This window comes from Pteronotus mesoamericanus, unplaced genomic scaffold (assembly GCF_021234165.1).
Source record: "Pteronotus mesoamericanus isolate MK-2021 breed Mesoamerican mustached bat unplaced genomic scaffold, CSHL_Meso_final contig_226, whole genome shotgun sequence".
NCBI classification, from domain to species: Eukaryota; Metazoa; Chordata; class Mammalia; order Chiroptera; family Mormoopidae; genus Pteronotus; species Pteronotus mesoamericanus.
This window is the reverse complement of record NW_026555093.1, coordinates 884,328-904,103: the sequence shown is the minus strand read 5'-3', so window position 1 is coordinate 904,103 and position 19,776 is coordinate 884,328. Positions and strand designations below refer to the sequence as shown.

Sequence of the window (19,776 nt, the reverse complement as noted above, 5' to 3'; positions counted from 1 at the left end):
CACTATTCACAATAGCCATGATTTGGACATAGGCTAAGTGCCCATCAGTAGATGAGTGGACCAAAAAACTATGTTACATTTACACAACGGAATGCTATGCAGCGGAAAGAAAGAATTCATACATTTTCCAACATCATGGATAAAACTGGAGACTATTGTGCTAAGTGAGATGAGCCCGTCAGGGAAGGACAAATACCATCTGGTCTTACTCATAAGAGGAAACTAATGAACAAGATAAACTAATGAATGAAATAGAACCAGAGACATAGCATCATGGATCAGACTGAGATCTATAAGAGGGGAGGCAGGAGGTAGGGACTGACTGAAAGAAGGTGAACAGTTTAGTCAGGGAATGTATATGAAGGATGCATGGACATGGACAACAGTGAGGGGACAGATTATGGAAATGGAGGTCGGATGGGTAGAGGGACGTGAAGTTGGGAAAAGTGGGACAACTGTAATGGCATAAACAATAAATTATTTTTTAAAAAAAGATATAATAGAGCCCTGGCCAGAGTCACTCGGTTGGAGCTTTGTCCCATATCCAAAAGATTGTGGATTTGATTCTTAGGGCACATACATATCGAGGTTGCAGGTTTGTTCATGGTTCAGACATGGGCATGTGCAAACCCAGTCTCGACATGTACGATACCTAAGCAATGATCCCCAATCCAGGTATGTAAGTAAGAAAGGCTACCATAATCCTTCTCCATCGCATCAATGGTCCTCTCTTCCCCTTCCTCTCTCTCTAAAAACAATGGAAAAAAATGTCCTTGGGGGAGGATAAAATAAAATTTTTGTAAAGATATAATAGAAAAGGTATACAAACAAAAGAAAAAGTAGGTGATTTCAGAAGAGAGATAGTAATTATAAGAAATAATCATCATGGGATAACGAGATCCAAGGTGGCAGAAGAGTAAGTGGGATCTACACTAATATCTACCCAGGACCAATCTGGAATTACAACTGAGAAATCATATAGAATAAATAACTGAACAATAGCAGTAGAGAAGCCTTATAGTCACAGAAAGACAAAAGAAACAGCCTCACCACAATGTGACTGGAGCATATAGAAGACATGAGAGGGCAGGCTGAGCTCCCACAGCAGCGGTTGAAGTACTGGAGGAATATTGCTGCAGCCAGGGGTTCCCCATGAGAAGTGTGGGGTCTAACCCACAAGGCAGGCTCTCCAGCCTACAGCACCAGAGCCTGGAAAGAACCCAAATAACATCCAGCTGCGAATAGCAGCAGGGTTTCTCTTTGCTGGGGACAGATGGCTGGAGTCACAGAGAGCTTTTCAAAGGGCCAATGCATAAAATTTCATTTTCAGTCACTTACCCTGGGCTCTGGCAAAGGTGGAGGGGCAGAGTGGACTAGAGACACTGGAGTAGAGGCTGGGGATGGTGGGTTTGGGGAGAGAACTGAGAGAGTAGCCACCAGGATCCCAGTGCTGAGTCATCCCCCATACAGCAGGAGCGATCTTGCTGAGGCAGACCACTCCTTTCCTAATGGCATCAGCATGTGGGGAAGCAATAGCCTTGATCCCAGGAGGGACTCTGCCCAACCCTGTTGTGCTTATGCCTGATGGCTGAGTGCAGAGTGAGTAGATTAACAACTGAAGGAGTCAGCCATAGGCTGTGGATCCCTGGTAGCCTTGAACAGGCTGCCTAAGGCCAGACTGCAACACCATATGATATCACCACAGGTGGATCCAGAAAGAAAAAACAGTGGTAAATACTCAATGCTACCAAGACAAATTCCCTCATGATCTTCATAATTTGTGATATTTTCTTTCCTGCATACCTTTTTAACATTCATTTCTTGTCAAGTTTGTGCATATTAAGTCACTGGATTTTATATTAGAGTTTATTTCAAATTGCATATTTTGCTCCTCCTTTCTCTTACCCTATTGTACCTTCTTCTTATTTTCATTTTAAATTTTGTTTTCTCTCTTGCAATAACTTTTTTCCATTTCACACTCTTACTATTTCTCCCTTCTCTAGACTTTCAAAACCATTTTTCTTGTCATTGGTTATCTCACATTGTTTTTCCTGCTATTAAAATACCCTTGTTCTCTCTCTGCCTTTATCAATCTTTGCTCATTGGTTATGGATAGTGTATCATAATTGCATTTCTGCAATTTTATCTCTAGATCTTCACTATTTTGGTATTTCAAATCTCAAATTTTACCATTTCCTTTCCTACTCCAACTTTCTTCCTCCTGCCTTTTCTTTTTTTCATCTCAAATTTTAATTTTTCCCTTTCTCAGCCTGGTTTTCATTCCTCGCTCTTAGTATTCATTCTCCCTCTATCATCTCAAAATCACTTCCCTTTCCTCTAGACATCCCTTAAGCTTTTCTTTCTTTTTTTTCTCTCTTATTCCAATCCCACCTATGTTAATCTTAGCTCATTTGTTGTTAATAGTGCTGTGGTGGATCCAATTTGGTTCCTATTTTTTATTTATTTACTTATTTTTCTTTTCCTTTTCCTCTCTCACTATATTTTTTAAATTTCTGTTTAAACCTAATACTTTATGCTTCCATTCTCTTCCTCCATTCCACCTTCTTCATTCCATTTTTCTATTTATGGTGTAAATTTTACCTTCTCTCTTTGCCTTGCTTGGATCCTTTACTCTTATTATTGCTCCTCCCTCTACTATCTAAAAAATCAATGTTCTTTCAGTTAGTCATCTCATATTCATTTCCCCTTTCTTATAGTCTTAATCTCTGTACATGCTTAATAATACTAGATCTTGTGCTGTTGATAGTGTTATTATGGGTGGGAGTTATTTTTGCAGGTGTGGTTTTGTTTCATGGGCTATATGGTTCTTTTCTGGCAGTACCTGCACAACAGCATGCAAGATGTTGTGGATAAAGTGACTCTCCATCAGTCAGCCAAAGGGAAGGTCCCACCAAAGAATGATGAAAAAAGATGCTGAAAAAGCATTTGATAAAATCCAGCACCCATTTGATAAAAACACTCAGCAAAGTGGAAATAGAGAGAGCATACCTAAACATAATAAAGACCATATATATAAGAAACCTATTGCCAGCATCATACTCAATGGGCAAAAACTGAAAGTGTTTCCCTTAAGATCAGGAAGGAGACAAGGGTGTCTACTTTTTCCACTCCTATTTAACATAGTATTGGAAATCTTAGCTAATGTGACCACACAAGCACAAGAAATAAAAGGCATTCAAATTGGAAAGCAGGAAGTAAAACTGTCATTATTAGCAGATGACATGATAATATACATAGAAAACCCTATTGGCGTATCCCTATGATGCTGTTATTGGTACGTTTTGTGTTGTACCAAAGCTCCCTTAAGCTATCTTGATTCTTTTTAAGTCTTTTTTTTCCATTGTGTTGCTCTGATTGGATGTTTTTTTCTACTTTGTCTTCCAGATCACTGATTTGACCCTCTGTTTCATCTGCTCTGCTTTTAATTCCTGTGTATTCTTCATTTCAGTTATCCTATTCCTCATTTCTACCTAGTTCTCATTCCTCTCTATGTCCTCTTTCATGTTGATGTAATTCCCACTAAGATTATTGAGCCTCCTTATAAACATTATGTGGAACTCTAATTCCGATCATTTAATTTAGCTCCTTTTTTCTGGAAATTCCTTCTTTCCTTTCCATTATTGGTTGTTTCTTTGTTTCCCCATTTTCCCTTAATGCAGTTTATGTGAGCTCTTCTGTTGCATTTGGCTTTTAATTTTTGGTGGCCCACTTGTTGATGGGCTTTCTGCTATGGCTGGCTGACTGAATCTCAGCCCACACCATATCTTTAATGCTGTTGTACAGGTGCTGACTGAACGCAACAAAACAACACAGAAAACACAAGCAGAAATACCCTCTAACAACAACAGCAATAACAACCACAAATGAACAAAGATTAATGAAGGTGGAAGGAGAATAAGAATATTATAAGAAAGAAAAAAGGAACGAGATGACTAAAGGAAAAAAAAAATTATTGTGAGAGGGTGGAGGGAGGAGAAATAATAAGAATAAAGATTCAATGAGAGAAATCACCACAAAAAGTTCAATAAAAGAAAAAATAAAATTTAAAATGAAAATAAGAAAGGGAAGGAAGAAGGCAAAATGGAGTAAGAAAAGGGAAGTCAAATATGAGATTTGAAATAAAAAAAGAGTAAAAAAAGAACAAAATTGAAGAAAAAGAAAAATGTTTAAAAGCTATGCAAAAGAAAAAATAACATATATAATGAAAAATAATGATGTGGAATTCGTCTCAGCAGAGTTTGGAGCTTTCCTACTGGGTTCCCTTTATGGATATGACTCTAGGGTTTTCTTTTTTTTTTAATTTCTTTTTTTAATGTTCTAATAGAGTTGTCTCCATTTTACCACCATCACTTTCCCCTACCCCCCCACCCCACCTCCCACCCTCAATCCTTCCCCACTTTGGCTTTCTCCATGGGTACTTTATACTTGTTCCTTCATTTGACCTTTCCCTTTCTTTTCCCCATTACCCCCATCACTCCTTCCCTCTTGTTACTGTCAGTTTATTTTTTCTATCAATGTTGCTGGTTATATTTGTCTTGCTTGTTGCTTTGTTGATTAGGTCCCACGGATAAGTGAGAACATATGGTATTTGTCTTTCACCCCCTGGCTTATTTCACTTAGCATAATGCTCTCCAGTTCCATCCATGCTACCAAAAAGCAATTTATTAATTCAATACAATCCCTATTAAAATACCAATGACATATTTCACTGATCTAGAACTAACATTTCAAAAATTTATATGGAACATTGTTACCCTGAATAGCATCAGCAATTTTGAGAAAGGAGAACAAAGTAAGAGGGACCACAATACCTGGCCACTGTAATCAAAAGAGTCTGGTATTGGCAACGAATGTGCACCGGTGGACCTGAGCAGAAGGAGCACCTGGCACTCAGGCAGACATGGAGGGCGAGGCACAGTTTAGGGGTAGGGAAGGGTGTGGGGTGAGTTTCGCCTCAGGAGAGGAGAGGAGAGCAGAGCAGGACAGGAGAGGCTTTGAGGGACGTAGAAGAGAGAGGGAAGATTCAGACCTAGAGCAGCCTGCTGGCCATGGAGACTGAAGAGAAGATGGACTGCCTTCAGGGGTTCTTAGAACATCACAAAATGACCCTGGACCAATTGAATGAACAGCGGGGGCAGGACCGGTATACTGACATCACCCTGATTGTCGATGGTCACCATTTTAAGGCCCACAAGGCTGTTTTGGCTGCTTGCAGTAAGTTCTTCTACAAATTATTTCAGAAGTTTACTCAGGAAACTTTGGTGGAGATAGAAGGTGTTAGTAAAATGGCCTTTAGTCGTTTAATTGAGTTCACATATACAGCAAAATTAATGATACAAGAAGAAGAAGCCAGTGATGTGAGGATAGCAGTGGAATTTCTGCAAATGCTGGAAGCTATCAAAGCTCTTGAAGTCAGGAACAAAGAGAACTCCACTCCACTGGAGGAAACTAACATAGGAAAAAGTGAGGCCAAAAAAGAAGATTGCAGAAACTTCAAATGTCATCACTGAGTCATTGCCATCTGTGGAATCAGGACCCATTAAAATTGAGGTGGAGATCATGGGAGGCACCACTGAAGTGGAAGAGGAAGTCATGAAGACGCTAGAGGAGGGCGTGGCTTCTGCCAAGCAGTCCGTGGAGTATGTTCAGAGTGCGGCTCCTTTTGATGATTCTGCTCTGGCTCTGTCGGCAGATATTACCAGCAAGTACTGTCAAGGTGACAGGAAAGGGCAGATGAAAGAAGATGGCTGTGCATCTCTCCCTACAAGCAAAAAGGTAGAAGGAACACATGAAATCACACTCTACTGAGAGTTTTAAGTGTGAAATATGCAATAAAAGGTATCTTAGGGAGGGCGCATGGAAACAGCACCTCAATTGTTACCACCTTGAGGAAGGTGGGGTCAGTAAGAAGCAAAGAACTGGGAAAAAATTCACATATGTCAGTATTGTGAGAAACAGTTTGACCACTTTGGACATTTTAAATATCATCTTAAAAAACATACAGGTGAAAAACCTTTTGAATGTCCAAATTGACATGAATGATTTCTAGAAATAGCACCCTCAAATGTCATCTGACTGCATGCCAAACTGGAGCAGGGGCAAAAAAGGGAAGAAAGAAGCTTTACGAATGTCAGGTCTGTAACAGTGTATTTAACAGCTGGAACCAGTTCAAAGATCACTTGGTAATACACATTGGAGATAAACCCAACCATTGTACCTTATGTGACTTGTGGTTTATGCAAAGAAATGAATTAAGGAGGCATCTCAATGAATCCCATAATATTTCTGAGCATCTGGTAATAGAGGAAGTTCTTTCAGTAGAAACTTGTGTGCAAATTGAACCTGTGATGTCTATGACTATTATAGAACAAGTAGAGAAAGTACATGAGTTACCACTGCTTCTGGTTCAGGTGGACTCAGCACAAGTGACTGTGGAACAAGTGCATCCCAATCTGCTCCATGACAGCCAAGTGCACAACTCGCATGTGAGGGATCTTCCGGAGCAGGTCCAGGTGAGTTACCTAGAAGTGGGTTGAATCCAGATGGAAGAAAGTACTGAAGTCCATGTGGAGGAGCTGCATGTATAATGGGTAAGTCAGGTGCTCCTGGAAGTCAACACTGAGCTTCTAGAAACAGCCTTGGTTCAAGTGACCCTTGACTTCATGAATCTGGAGGAGAGAGAGCTGAGCCAAGATAACGCTGCAGAGGGGGCTGGAGAAGATCCTGAAGATGCCGCTAGGTTTAGAGACTAGGCCAGTGGTGGATTCTCAAGCTGAAAGTACAGGAAATGAGAGCAGAACACCTGGGCCAGTTTTAGAATGAATAACAAATGAGTATATTTTTAAACATATATGTTGGGTTTTTGGACTGATGTTGGGCAGCGTGACTGTCCTTGAGCTAACAGACAGGTGGATCAAAGTTAAACTCTTCCCTGTTGTGCTGAACTGTTTCTATTGAAACAGCCTGATTTCCCCTCCTAGCTAATGCAACAGAGGAGGGATGTTTCCTGTAAGTGAATGCGAAGTTTTGAGAAGTATATTTCTGGAAACTTAAATGGATTATATTCTTATACAGTTGGGTACGAATGTATCTATTTTCATTATGGTAAGGGCTCCCCCTTCTCTTTCCCAGGTTGTGTTCTTCCTCAGTTTCTACATATCATAAGATCAAACATAAAATCATTAGAGTACAAGCATTTGTATTCTAATGCATGTTAGAAAATTGAATATGTAGGAACACAGGCTGCATGAAAAAAAGTGCATTGTTACTGTGCAGTTAATTACTGGCTTCTGGCTTTCTTCAGTTTGAACAACATTCTTGTCTACCTTGATAGTCACAGATGTCAACTCTGCAAAAGACACAGAGTGTTGGTGGTGGCAAAAGTTCCAGAATGGAAAGAACAATCCACACCCATGTGCCTTTTCAAAACCAACTAAATTTCTATAAAGCATCTCTGGTTCTTTCAAAGTGTGTGTCGTAAGGGGTGATGTAGATGATGCTGTATAGTACTTTATAATTTTGCTTATAATGGCAACTACCAATTCTTTTTCACTTAAGTTAGGTTGAGAACTTCATTTAATGGCAGCCAAAGGACCATTTTCAGTTGGGAAAAATTCATTTATATCTGTGGTAAATTTCATTTTGGTTGGAAAAATTGCAGTATTATTTTACCACCAGATTAAAAAAAAAAACATGAGCATCATTTAAAAATTAATGTATTTAAAATAAAGTACAGAGAAAAACATGTATATAAGATATCAGGCTTCTTTTTTCTTTTTCTTTTTTTTTTAGCGAATCTTTTTCCCCAACCTTAATGTAAAGGTCTTGTGCTATAAATTTTAAAGCCATACAAATAAAAGTGCTAAACTGTGGACTTAAAAGTAGGTGTGTAAATATTTTTAATCAGTATAACTTAGAAAATAAAATAACAACCACAGGGAAAAAAAAGAGTCTGGTACTGGAATAAGAACACACACATAGATCAAAAGAACAGAATAAGGAGCCCAGAAATAAACACATGTCTCTGTGGTCAGTTAATATTTGACATAGGAGGCAAGGGAATACAATGGAGTAAAAATAGCCTAAAAATAGTAAAAATTCCCAGGAACAATCTGAAATTACAAATAAATTGTGGAGAAATCACCCAGAAAAAGCAGCTGAACAATAGCGAGAGAGAAGACTTATACCCTTGGACAGAAGAATCAGCTTTAGCACAATGTGACTGGTAAGGAGTGTGGTGGAGACTTAAGGCTGGCTGGGTGCCACAGGCAGCAGCACCAGAGGTATATTTAAGCAGTAAGTCGGATCTCCCTGAGAAGAGTGGGGTCTAAACAATAAGCAGGGATCTGCAGCCTGCAGTACCGGAGCTTAAAAAGTACACATTTAACAGCCAGCACTCTGCCAGAGATGGGTGGCTGGAGATGCAAAGACCGGCTTAAAGGTCCAATGCATAAATTTTTATTTGCAGCCACTTACCCATGTCTTCAACAAACACAGGGGCAGAGTGGGCTAGAGATGTCTGAGGAGAGACTGGGGAAGGAGGCTTTGGGGAGAGAACTGAGGGAATAGCCAGCAGGATACCAGTGCTGACTCCTCCCCCATACAGCAGCAGGCATCTTGCTCAGGCAAACCACACCCCTCAGTGGCAGCAGAGATAGAGAAAACAATAGCCCCAAACCCCAGGAGGGACTGTGCCCTGGCCTTGTGGTGCTAAAGCCTGAATGCTAAGTACAGAGTGGCAGCCATGTATAGTAGCTCCCTGGCTGAAGGGGTCACAGAGTGGAGAAGAGACACTTCAGGAGATATGGGAGATTGAGGCTTTGGGGAGATAACTGAGAGAGTACCAGTGGGATCCTGATGCTGAGGATCATCCCCCATATGGCAGCAACCATCATGCTAAGGAAGACCACTTCCCTGAGCAGCAGCAGCTTGAGAGGAAACAATAGTCCCACACCAAGGAGTGGCTCGACCCCTCCCTGTGGTGCCTAACCAGCCAGCTGAGTGCAGTGAATAGATTAACAATCGAAAGAGATAGAAAGTAGATTACTCGAAGTCTCCAACAGACTGCCTAAAGTCAGGTGGGGTCAACACCTGAAATCATCAGAGGCAAATCTAGAAAGAAAAAACTGCAGTAAATACTAGATGCTCCCGAGATGAAATCCACTGTGGTCTTCTCCATGATTTGTGATATTGTCTTTATTACATAGCCTTTTAACATTTACTTTGGGTCCATCAAGTTTGTGAATATGCAGTCATTAGTTAGGTTTTATACAAATAGTTTATTTCTCTTCTTATAATAGTCTTAATCTCTTTACAGTGTTATTAATACAGGATCATTTGCTGCTGATAGTAAGGTTGCAGGGGGGTTATTCTTGCGGATGTGAGTTTGTTTCCTAGGAATTGTGGTTTTCTTCAGCTGCACTGGCACAAAAACACACGGCATGGTGGGTAGAGTAATTCTCAGTCAGACAGCTAGAGGGCAGCACCCACCAAAAAAAAAAAAAAGACCAAACAACAATCAAAACCCATTAACTTCCAGAGAGTCAACATAAATGGCATAAAAGGCATCCAAGAGCAGCAAGTTCAGGAAATCAAGGAGACTGCACCACTGAATCTCACAGGTTGCTTACCATATAAGTTCCCACCACAAAAACAGGATGTGAAGACTGATCAATTTAAGAAATAGAGCAAAAAAGAAGAGTCTCGCAAATAATGGGAACACAAAGAAACACACCCCAATAAAAGGAAAGGAGGAATCCCCACAAAGAGAACTAAATGAAACAGAGGCAAGTAAACTATCAGATATTGAGTTCAAAACAATGGTTCTAAGGAAACTCAATGAACTCAGTGAGCTCAGAGAACTACCAAAAACTTCAGGGAAACTATGAGGAATTTACTGCAAACTATATCAGCATGAAAGAGGACATAGAAACTATCAACAAGAGGGAAGAGGAAATGAAGAATAAAATTTCTGAATTGAAGAACACAGTATAAGAAATCAAAAGCAGGCTAGATGAAGGAGAGGATCGAATGAGTGAGCTGGAGGACAAGGTAGAAAAAAGCTCCCAGAAAGAGCAAGAAAATGAAAAAAGACTCAAAAAGAATGAAGATGTGTTTAAGTAAATGCAAGACAACCTGCAATGTAATAGTATCCATATGATAGGGATACCAGAAGGAGATGAAGAGTAGCAAGGGACAGAGAAACTGTTTGAAAAAGTAATGATGGAAAACTTCCTTAATTGGAGGAGAGAAAAAGTCACACAAATCCAGGAAGCACAGAGAGTCCCATTCAAGAGGAACCCAATGAGGCCTACTCCAAGACATATCATAATTAATATGGAAAATATCAAAAACAAAGAGAATCTTAAGGGCAGCAAAGGAGAAATAGGAAGTAACATACAAGGGAGCCCGGTTATGCCTAGCAGTTGACTTCTCAACAGAAACACTACAAGCCAGAAAGGAATGGAAAGAAGTATTCCAAGTAATGAAAAGAAAAGGCCTTCCACCAAGACTGCTCTACCCCACAAGGCTCTCAATTAAAATGGAAAGCAAAATAAGGAGTTTCCCAGAGAAGAGAAGACTAAAAGAATACACCTCCACCAAACCAAAATTTCAAGATATGCTAAATGGACTGAATAAGAAGATGAAGAAAAAGAGTTAGAGAGAGGAACACAGGTACAAAGGGAGAAAATGAATAAGTACCTATCAATAATAACTTTAATGTAGATGGATTAAATGCCCCAATCAAAAGACATAGGGTAGCTGAATGGGTTAGAAAATATGACCTGCACATTTGCCGCTTACAAGAGATCACTTCAGAACAAAGGACCTACACAGAATGAAAGTAAAAGGATGGAAAAAAATATTCCAAGCAAATTGACAGGGGAAAAAAGCCAGGGTAGTAATATGTATATCACACAAAAGAAATATCAAAACAAAGGCCATAAAAAGAGACCCAGAAGTACACTTCATAACACTCAAAGAAAGAATCCATCAAAAAGACATAAACATTGTAAACCTATATGCACCCAACATAGGAGCACACAAATATATAAGGAAAATCTTGGACGATTTCAAGAAAGATATAGACAGCAACACACTTATAGTAGGGGATTTCAACAACCCACTGTCCACAATGGATAGACCTTCCAAACAAAACACCAACAAGGATAATGTGGAACTGAATTACACATTAGATCAAATGGACTTAACTGATATATATAAACTTTCATCCCAAAGAAGCAAAATACATTCTTTTAAAATTTTTTTTAATTTTATATTTAAATCACGTTTATTCTATTACAGTTGTCTCAATTTTTGCCCCTTTGCCCTCCTCCTCCTATCTCAGCCCCCACCCCCGTGCCCAGTCAATTCCCACCCGGTTGTCCATGTCCATGGGTCATTCACACATGTTCTTTGTCTAGTCCATTCTTCTCTCCACCACTGTCCTCCTTCCCAATCCCCTCTGGTCACTTTCACTCTGCTCCATATTTCTTAGCCTGTGATTTAATTTGTTCGTTACTTTATTTTGTTGAATAGATTCCAATTATAGATGAGATCACATGGTATTTGTCTTTCATTGACTAGCTTAATTCACTTAGCATAATATTCTCTAGTTCCATCCATGTTGTTGCAAAAGGTAGGAGTTCCTTTTTTCTTTCTTCTTCTTTAAAATGAAGATTCATTTTATTTATTTTTTAAATATCAAGATCGGACACTTGCGCCGAGTGACTGGCGAGGGTTGGCGAGCGTGTGTGTGACCCACGTGGGCTGGCGAACGCTTGCACCTGCCGGCAAGGCCTCACACAGACTGGCACCCATACGGCCTGCGAGGGATTGCACAGAGGGGCAAGGGCAGGCGTAAATTGACCTACCCGCCGTGATTGCGGAGCAGCCCACAAAATAAGTAGAGCTGCCCAGAGTCCCTGGAGGAGAGACCAGAAACAGGATTAACCGGAGAGCTGATTTCCTCCGATTTCCGTAGTCCCCATTTGGCGAGGGCAAGCAACGCACCCAAAGAGCCAAAAGCGGGGAAAACACACAATAGAAGACTCTAAACTGACCAGTGCCGCGAAGCTCGCGTGCCAGGGAGGTCAGATGAGCACGGGAGGTCGCGAATAAGCCCCCTGGTCTGGGGCAAACACATACGAGCCCAGGCAGGTGGGGGAACCTGCCGCGCTGGGAACGCGCTCAAGGAGCTCTCGTGAGAGCGCAGAGAGATCCCAAAAAATAGCCCAGCCCTGACTGAAGGGGTCACAGAGCTGTTCCAAGCAGGAGTCAGACACAGGCATTAGACTCCTGAAAGGCTCAAACAAACAACCCAAGGCCCTATAGGGTCAACAACTGACATCATCAGAGGCAAGCCCAGAAAGAAAAGTAAAGGACAAAAATACTTAACAGACTCTCACAAAAATGGGAAGAAAAAGAAGTTCTCCCCAAATGAGTGGAAAAGGGGACTCCCCACAGAGAGAGCTCAATGAAATAGAGGCAAGGGAACTATCAGATATGGAATTTAAAACAATGGTTCTAAGGAAGCTCAATGAGCTCAGCCAGCTCAAAGAGAACTATGAGAAACTGCAGAGAAACTATCAGGATCTTACAGCAAACTATATCAGCCTGGAAAAGGACATAGAAACTATCAAGAAGACACAAGAGGATATGAAGAATACCATTTCTGAATGGAAGAACACAGTAGAAGGAATCCAAAGCAGGCTGGATGAAGCTGAGGATCGAATCAGTGAGATGGAGGATAAGGTAGAAAAAAGCTCCCAGAAAGAGCAAGAAATGGAAAAACGGCTCAAAAAGAATGAAGAAGCATTTAGGGAAATGCAGGACAACCTGAAACACAATAATATCCATATAATAGGGATACCAGAAGGAGAAGAAGAGGAGCAAGGAATAGAGAACCTCCTCGAAAAAGTAATGATGGAAAAGTTCCCTAATTTGAGGAGAGAAAGGCTCTCATGGATCCAGGAGGCACAGAGGACCCCACTCAAGAAGGACCCAAGGAGGTCCACTCCCAGACACATCATCATTAAAATGGCAAATGTCAAAGACAAAGAGAGAATCCTCAAGGCAGCAAGGGAGAAGGAGAAAGTAACATACAAGGGGTCCCCGATACGCCTAGGAGCTGACTTCTCAACAGAAACACTCCAAGCCAGAAGGGAATGGCAACAAATATTCCAAGCCATGAAAAGCAAGGGCCTACAGCCAAGGCTGCTCTACCCAGCTAGGCTCTCCATTAAAATAGAAGGAGAAATACAGAGTTTCCCAGACAAAAGAAAGCTAAAAGAATACATCTCTACCAAACCAGCACTCCAAGATATGCTAAGGGGACTGGTTTAAGCAGATGAGGAAAAGAATGAGACAGAGAGGAACACAAGTACAAAGAGAAAAGATGAGTAAGTTTCTATCAGTAATATCTCTCAATGTGAATGGACTAAATGCCCCAATCAAAAGACACAGGGTAGCTGAATGGGTAAGAAAACATGACCCACACATATGCTGCCTACAAGAGACCCACCTCAGAGCAAAAGACCTACACAGATTGAAAGTAAAGGGATGGAAAATAATATTCCAAGCAAATGGACATGAGAAAAAGGCTGGCGTTGCCATACTTGTATCAGACAAAGTCAATTTCAAAGCAAAGGCCATAAAGAGAGACCCAGAGGGGCACTTTATCATACTTAAAGGAAGAATCTATCAAGAAGACATCAACATTGTAAACTTATATGCTCCCAATATAGGAGCCCCCAAGTTTATAAGGAAATTGTTGGATGACTTCAAAAAAGATATAGATAGCAACACACTGATAGTAGGGGATTTCAACACCCCACTGTCCAAAATGGGCAGATCTTCCAAACAAAACATTAATAAACATATCGTGGCGCTGAATGAAACACTGAATCAAAGAGACTTAACTGACATATATAGAATCTTACATCCCAAAGAAGAAAAATACACATTCTTTTCAAATGCTCACGGCAGTTTTTCAAAGATAGACCACATGATAGGACACAAAGCAAGCCTCAGTAAATTCAGGAAAATTGAAATAATACCAAACTTTTTCTCAGAACACAAGGCCTTGAAACTCGAAATCAAACTCAAAGAGAAACTTCAAAAACTTGGAAACTCATGGAGACTGAACAGTACACTTTTAAACAATGAATGGGTCAATAATGAGATAAGAGAAGAAATAAAAAAATTTCTGGAAACAAATGAAAATGAACAGACAACTGTCCAAAACCTATGGGACACAGCAAAGGCGGTCCTGAGAGGGAAGTTCATAGCAATACAGGCGTACCTTAAAAAGATAGAAACATTTCAAATAAAAGACCTAACACTACAACTTGAAGAACTGGAGAAACAACAACAAATAAATCCCAGAGCAAGTAGAAGGAAGGAAATAGTCAAGATTAGAGCAGAACTGAATGACATAGAGACAAAAAGAACAATTCAGAGGATCAACCAATCCAGAAGCTGGTTCTTTGAAAAGATTCATAAAGTGGACAAACCTTTGAGCAGACTCATCAAGAAAAAAAGGGAGAGGACCCAAATTAATAATATCAGAAATGAAAGAGGAGAAATAACAACTGAGACCACAGAAATACAAAAGATCATCAGAAACTATTATGAACAATTATATGCCAAGAAATTTGAAAATCTGGATGAAATGGACAAATTTTTAGAAAAGTATAATCTTCCAACACTGAAGGAGGAAGAAACAGAAAGCTTGAACAGACCGATAACAGTTGGGGAAATTGAAGCAGTCATCAAGAAACTCCCAGCACACAAAAGTCCAGGGCCAGACGGTTTCCCAGGAGAATTTTACAAAACATTTAAGGAAGAGCTAACCCCTGTCCTTCTCAGACTATTCCAAAAAATCCAAGAGGAGGGAAGACTGCCAGACTCCTTCTATGAGGCCAGCATCACCCTGATCCCAAAACCAGATAAAGACCCTACAAAGAAAGAAAACTACAGGCCAATTTCGCTGATGAACATAGATGCTAAAATCCTCAACAAAATATTGGCAAACCGCATCCAGCAATACATTCAAAAGATTATCCATCACGATCAAGTGGGATTCATCCCAGGGATGCAGGGATGGTTCAATATACGCAAATCAGTAAACGTGATACATCACATAAATCAAAGAAAAGACAAAAACCACATGATCATCTCGATAGATGCAGAAAAAGCATTTGACAAGGTACAGCACCCATTTATGATCAAAACACTCAGCAAAATGGGAATCAATGGGGCATTCCTCAACGTAATAAAGGCCATATATGAAAAACCTACAGCTAATATCATACTCAACGGGCAAAAACTGAAAGCTTTCCCACTAAGATCGGGAACACGACAAGGATGTCCGCTCTCACCGCTTCTTTTCAACATCGTATTGGAAGTCCTAGCCACAGCGGTCAGACAAGAGAAAGAGATAAAAGGCATCCAAATAGGAAAGGAGGAAGTAAAACTATCATTGTTTGCAGATGACATGATAGTGTACATAGAGAACCCTGTAGACTCTACCAAAAAACTCCTCAACCTAATAAGTGAATTTGGCAAAACAGCAGGATACAAAGTCAACATTCAGAAATCAAAGGCGTTTTTGTACACCAGCAATGCAATAGAGGAAGAAGAAATCAGGAAAAATATACCATTCGATATAGCACGAAAAAAGATAAAGTACCTAGGGATAAATTTAACCAAAGACACAAAAGACCTGTATGCAGAAAACTATACAACATTGAAAAAAGAAATTAAGGAAGACACAAATAAATGGAAGCATATACCATGCACATGGATTGGAAGAATTAATATCCTTAAAATGTCCATACTACCAAAAGCAATTTATAGATTCAACGCAATCCCTATTAAGATACCAATGACATATTTCACAGAAATAGAACAGACATTTCAAAAATTTATATGGAACCATAAACGACCTCGAATAGCTGCAGCAATTTTGAGAAAGAAACACAAAGTAGGAGGGATCACAATACCGGACATCAAACTCTACTACAAAGCCACTATACTCAAAACAATCTGGTACTGGCACAAGAACAGACCCATAGACCAGTGGAACAGAATAGAAAGCCCAGAAATAAGCCCAGGTCTCTATGGACATCTAATATTTGACAAAGGGGGCAGAAGCGTAAAATGGAGCAATAACAGCCTCTTCAACAAATGGTGTTGGGAGAGCTGGATGGCTACATGCAAAAAATTGAAATTGGATCATCAGCTGACACCATACACAAAAATAAACTTGAGATGGATAAAAGACTTAAATATAAGTCGCAACACCATCAAAGTCCTCGAGGAGAACATTGGCAGGAAACTCTCAGATATCCCACGCAGCAATTTTTTCACTGATATGTCTCCTAAAGCAAGGGACATAAAGGAAAGAATAAACAAGTGGGACCTCATCAAAATAAGAAGCTTCTGCACGGCTAAAGAAAACATCAGCAAAATGAAAAGGCAGCCAACCATTTGGGAAAATATATTTGCTAATGATACATCAGATAGAGGTTTGATCTCCAAGACATACAAAGAACTCACTCGACTTGACTCCAAGAAGACAAACGATCCAATCAAAAAATGGGCAAAGGACCTGGGCAGATGCTTTTCTAAGGAGGAGATACAGAGGGCCCAGAGGCATTTGAAAGGATGCTCTGCATCACTAGCCATTAGAGAAATGCAGATCAAAACCACCATGAGGTACCACCTCACACTGGTCAGAATGGCCATCATAAACAGATCCACAAACAACAGGTGCTGGCGAGGCTGTGGAGAAAAGGGAACTCTAGTCCACTGTTGGTGGGAATGCAGACTGGTGCAGCCACTATGGAAAGCAGTGTGGAATTTCCTCAGAAAGCTGAAAATGGAACTGCCTTTTGATCCAGCGATTCCCCTGCTGGGAGTATAGCCTGAGAACACCAAAACGCCAATACAAAAGAACCTATGCACCCCAATGTTCATAGCAGCGCAATTTACAATAGCCAAGTGTTGGAAGCAACCTAAATGCCCATCAGTAGATGATTGGATCAAAAAGTCATGGTACATATACACAATGGAATACTACGCAGCAGAAAGAAAAAAAGAAGTACTAAACTTTGCGACAGCATGGATGGAACTGGAGAGCATCATGCTAAGCGAAATAAGCCAGGGGGCGAAAGACAAATACCATATGATCTCACCTATAAGCGGAACCTAACCAACAATGCAAAGAAGCAAGGCAAATATGACCAGCAACACTGAAAGGAAAAGAAATCAACAGAGACAAGAGGGAAGGGGGGGGGCAGGGAAAGGGAAGGGAAGGGGAAAGTCAAGGAACATATAGCAAGGACTCATGGACAAAACCAAAGGGGAAGAGCTGAGGGAGGGAAGGTGGGAGGGGGCAAGGGAAAGAGGTGGGGGGAAGGCAGAGACAAATGTATTTAAAAAGTAAATAAATTAATTAAAAATAATAATAAAAATAAAATAAAATATAAAAAAAAGAGAAGGTATCCTATTAAGCAGATTTTCAAAATGTTAAATATAACATACATACAAGAGGAAACCCCTAAAAGACCTGAATTATTTTCTGGGGGGTGGGCCCCTTGTAGTACATGCTTCCTCTGCTAGGTGAGTGTTCTAGGGACCCATCTGTATCAGTGTACCAGCCAGAATTGTTGAGAGGCTGCATGCAGCTTCAGTGAATTTTTTTGAAAGCTCTTTCAATGCCTTGGCCCATTTCATGATGGGTGATTTAGAGTGCACCTGCCCATACCGCACCAAATACTCAGCAGTTTTTGACCAAAAACGGCATGACCCCAGTGCCCCACCCTTCATATTTACCCCATCTCGCCCCAAGTGCCTTTTTAAAAAAAAAATAAATAAATATCAAGATCGATGATAAAATATTAAAAAATTTAAATCCATTATAAAGTCTCAGCAATGAAAACAATATGATACCAAAACAAAAATAAAGTAGATCAATGAAATAAAATGAGCATTCTAGAAATAAATGTATATATATATATATCTGTCTGACAATATAATATATGATTAAATTGATATTTCAAATCAATGGGGAAAATAAGGCTTATTCAACAAATAATGTTCATAGACCACTATTACTTGAAATAAAACAAATATAGAGTCCTATTTCACACATTATACAAAAAAAATTCAGGTGAGTTAAAAATCATATGTAAAATCTAAGTAGTTTTTAGAGAAAATTCAAAATAATATTTTTTCTTACCTTGATGGAACATATTCAATCTCAGAAGCTATAAAGTAAAATATTGACAATATGACTGTATTATACATTTAAGACTATATAGTAATATTCATATGATACAGGTTAAAGAAAAAGTAATAGAATAGAAAAGTATTTGTAACACATCTAAAAAAAGTTTAATAGTTTAGATTTTTTAGGGCAATAATTCTACAAACATTTAACCAAAAAAATGGATAAAGAATACCAAAAAGTCATTTAATCAAAAAATGGATAAAGAATACCAAAAAGTCACTTAAACCTTTTTAAAATAATAGAAATAGGCAAGAAATATACAACAGCAGGTTTAGTTTCAACAAATAATCAAGTAACAATGAAAATATCACATCATTGTCACAATCAGATTAATAAGTATTAAAAATATTGGTAATATCAAGTATTGGTGACTGTGAAAGGAACTGAGTATTCAAAGATTCTTTTTCTTCAGATTCTTAAAGCAGTCCCCTCAGCATATTTTGCAATGCTGGTTTGGTGGAGATATATTCTTTTAACCTTCTTTTGTCATGGTAACCCCTTATTTTGCCTTCCATTTTAATTGAGAGCCTTGCTGGGTAGAGCAGCCTTAGTTGCAGCCCTTTGCTTTTCATGACTTGGAATATTTCTTGCCATTATCTTCTGGCTTGTAGAGTTTCTGTTGAGAAGTCACCTGCTAGCCGTGTCAGGGCTCCCTTGAATGTTACTAGCTGTTTCTCCCTTGCTTCCTTTAGGAATCTTTGTCTTTGCTTTTTGCCATTTTTATGATGATTTGTCTTGGAAAGGGCCTCATTGGGTTCCTCTTGTAGGGGACCCTGTGTGTTTCCTGGATTTGTGTGATTTTTTTTCTCCTTAAATTAAGGAAGTTTTCCATCATGATTTTTCAAACAGGTTCTATATTCTTTGTGCCTCCTCTTCTCCTTCTGGCATCCCTATTATATGGGTATTATTACATTTCAGGTTGTCCTGCATTTCCTTAAAAAAATTCATTTTTTTGAAATCTTTTTTTCATTTTCTTGCTCTTTCTGGGAGCTTTTTTCTTCCTTGTCCTCCAACTCACTGATTTGATCCTCTGTTTTTTCTAGCCTGCTTTTGATTCCTTCTACTGTGTTCTTCAATTCAGAATCTTTATTCTTCATTTCCTCTTGTCTCTTATTGATACTTTCTATGTCCTTTTTCATGCTGATATAATTTGCAGTAAGTTCCTTATAGTTTCCCTGCAGTTTTTTTGTAATTCTGTCTGAGCTCACTGAGCTCATTGAGCTTCCTTAGAACTGTTGTTTCGGACTCAATATCTGACAGTTTACTTTCCTCTATTTCATTTATTTCTCTTTCTGGGGATTCCTCCTTTCTCTTTGGGGGGTTTTTCTTTGTCTTCCCATTATTTGTGAGACACTTCTTTTTTGCTTCTGCTTCTTAAATTGATCTGTCTTGATTTTCTGCCTTTGTGATGTGGACTTCTATGGTAGGAGACTGCTGTTTTTTTCTTTCTGGATCTGCCT

The 19,776-nt window shown here is 39.5% G+C and overlaps 1 pseudogene; it reads left to right on the top strand.

Moving 5' to 3' along the window:
• The first annotated feature begins 5,069 nt into the window (after window positions 1–5,069).
• On the top strand, window positions 5,070–6,843 carry LOC129069557 (zinc finger protein 131-like; annotated as a pseudogene).
• Window positions 6,844–19,776: the final 12,933 nt, after the last annotated feature.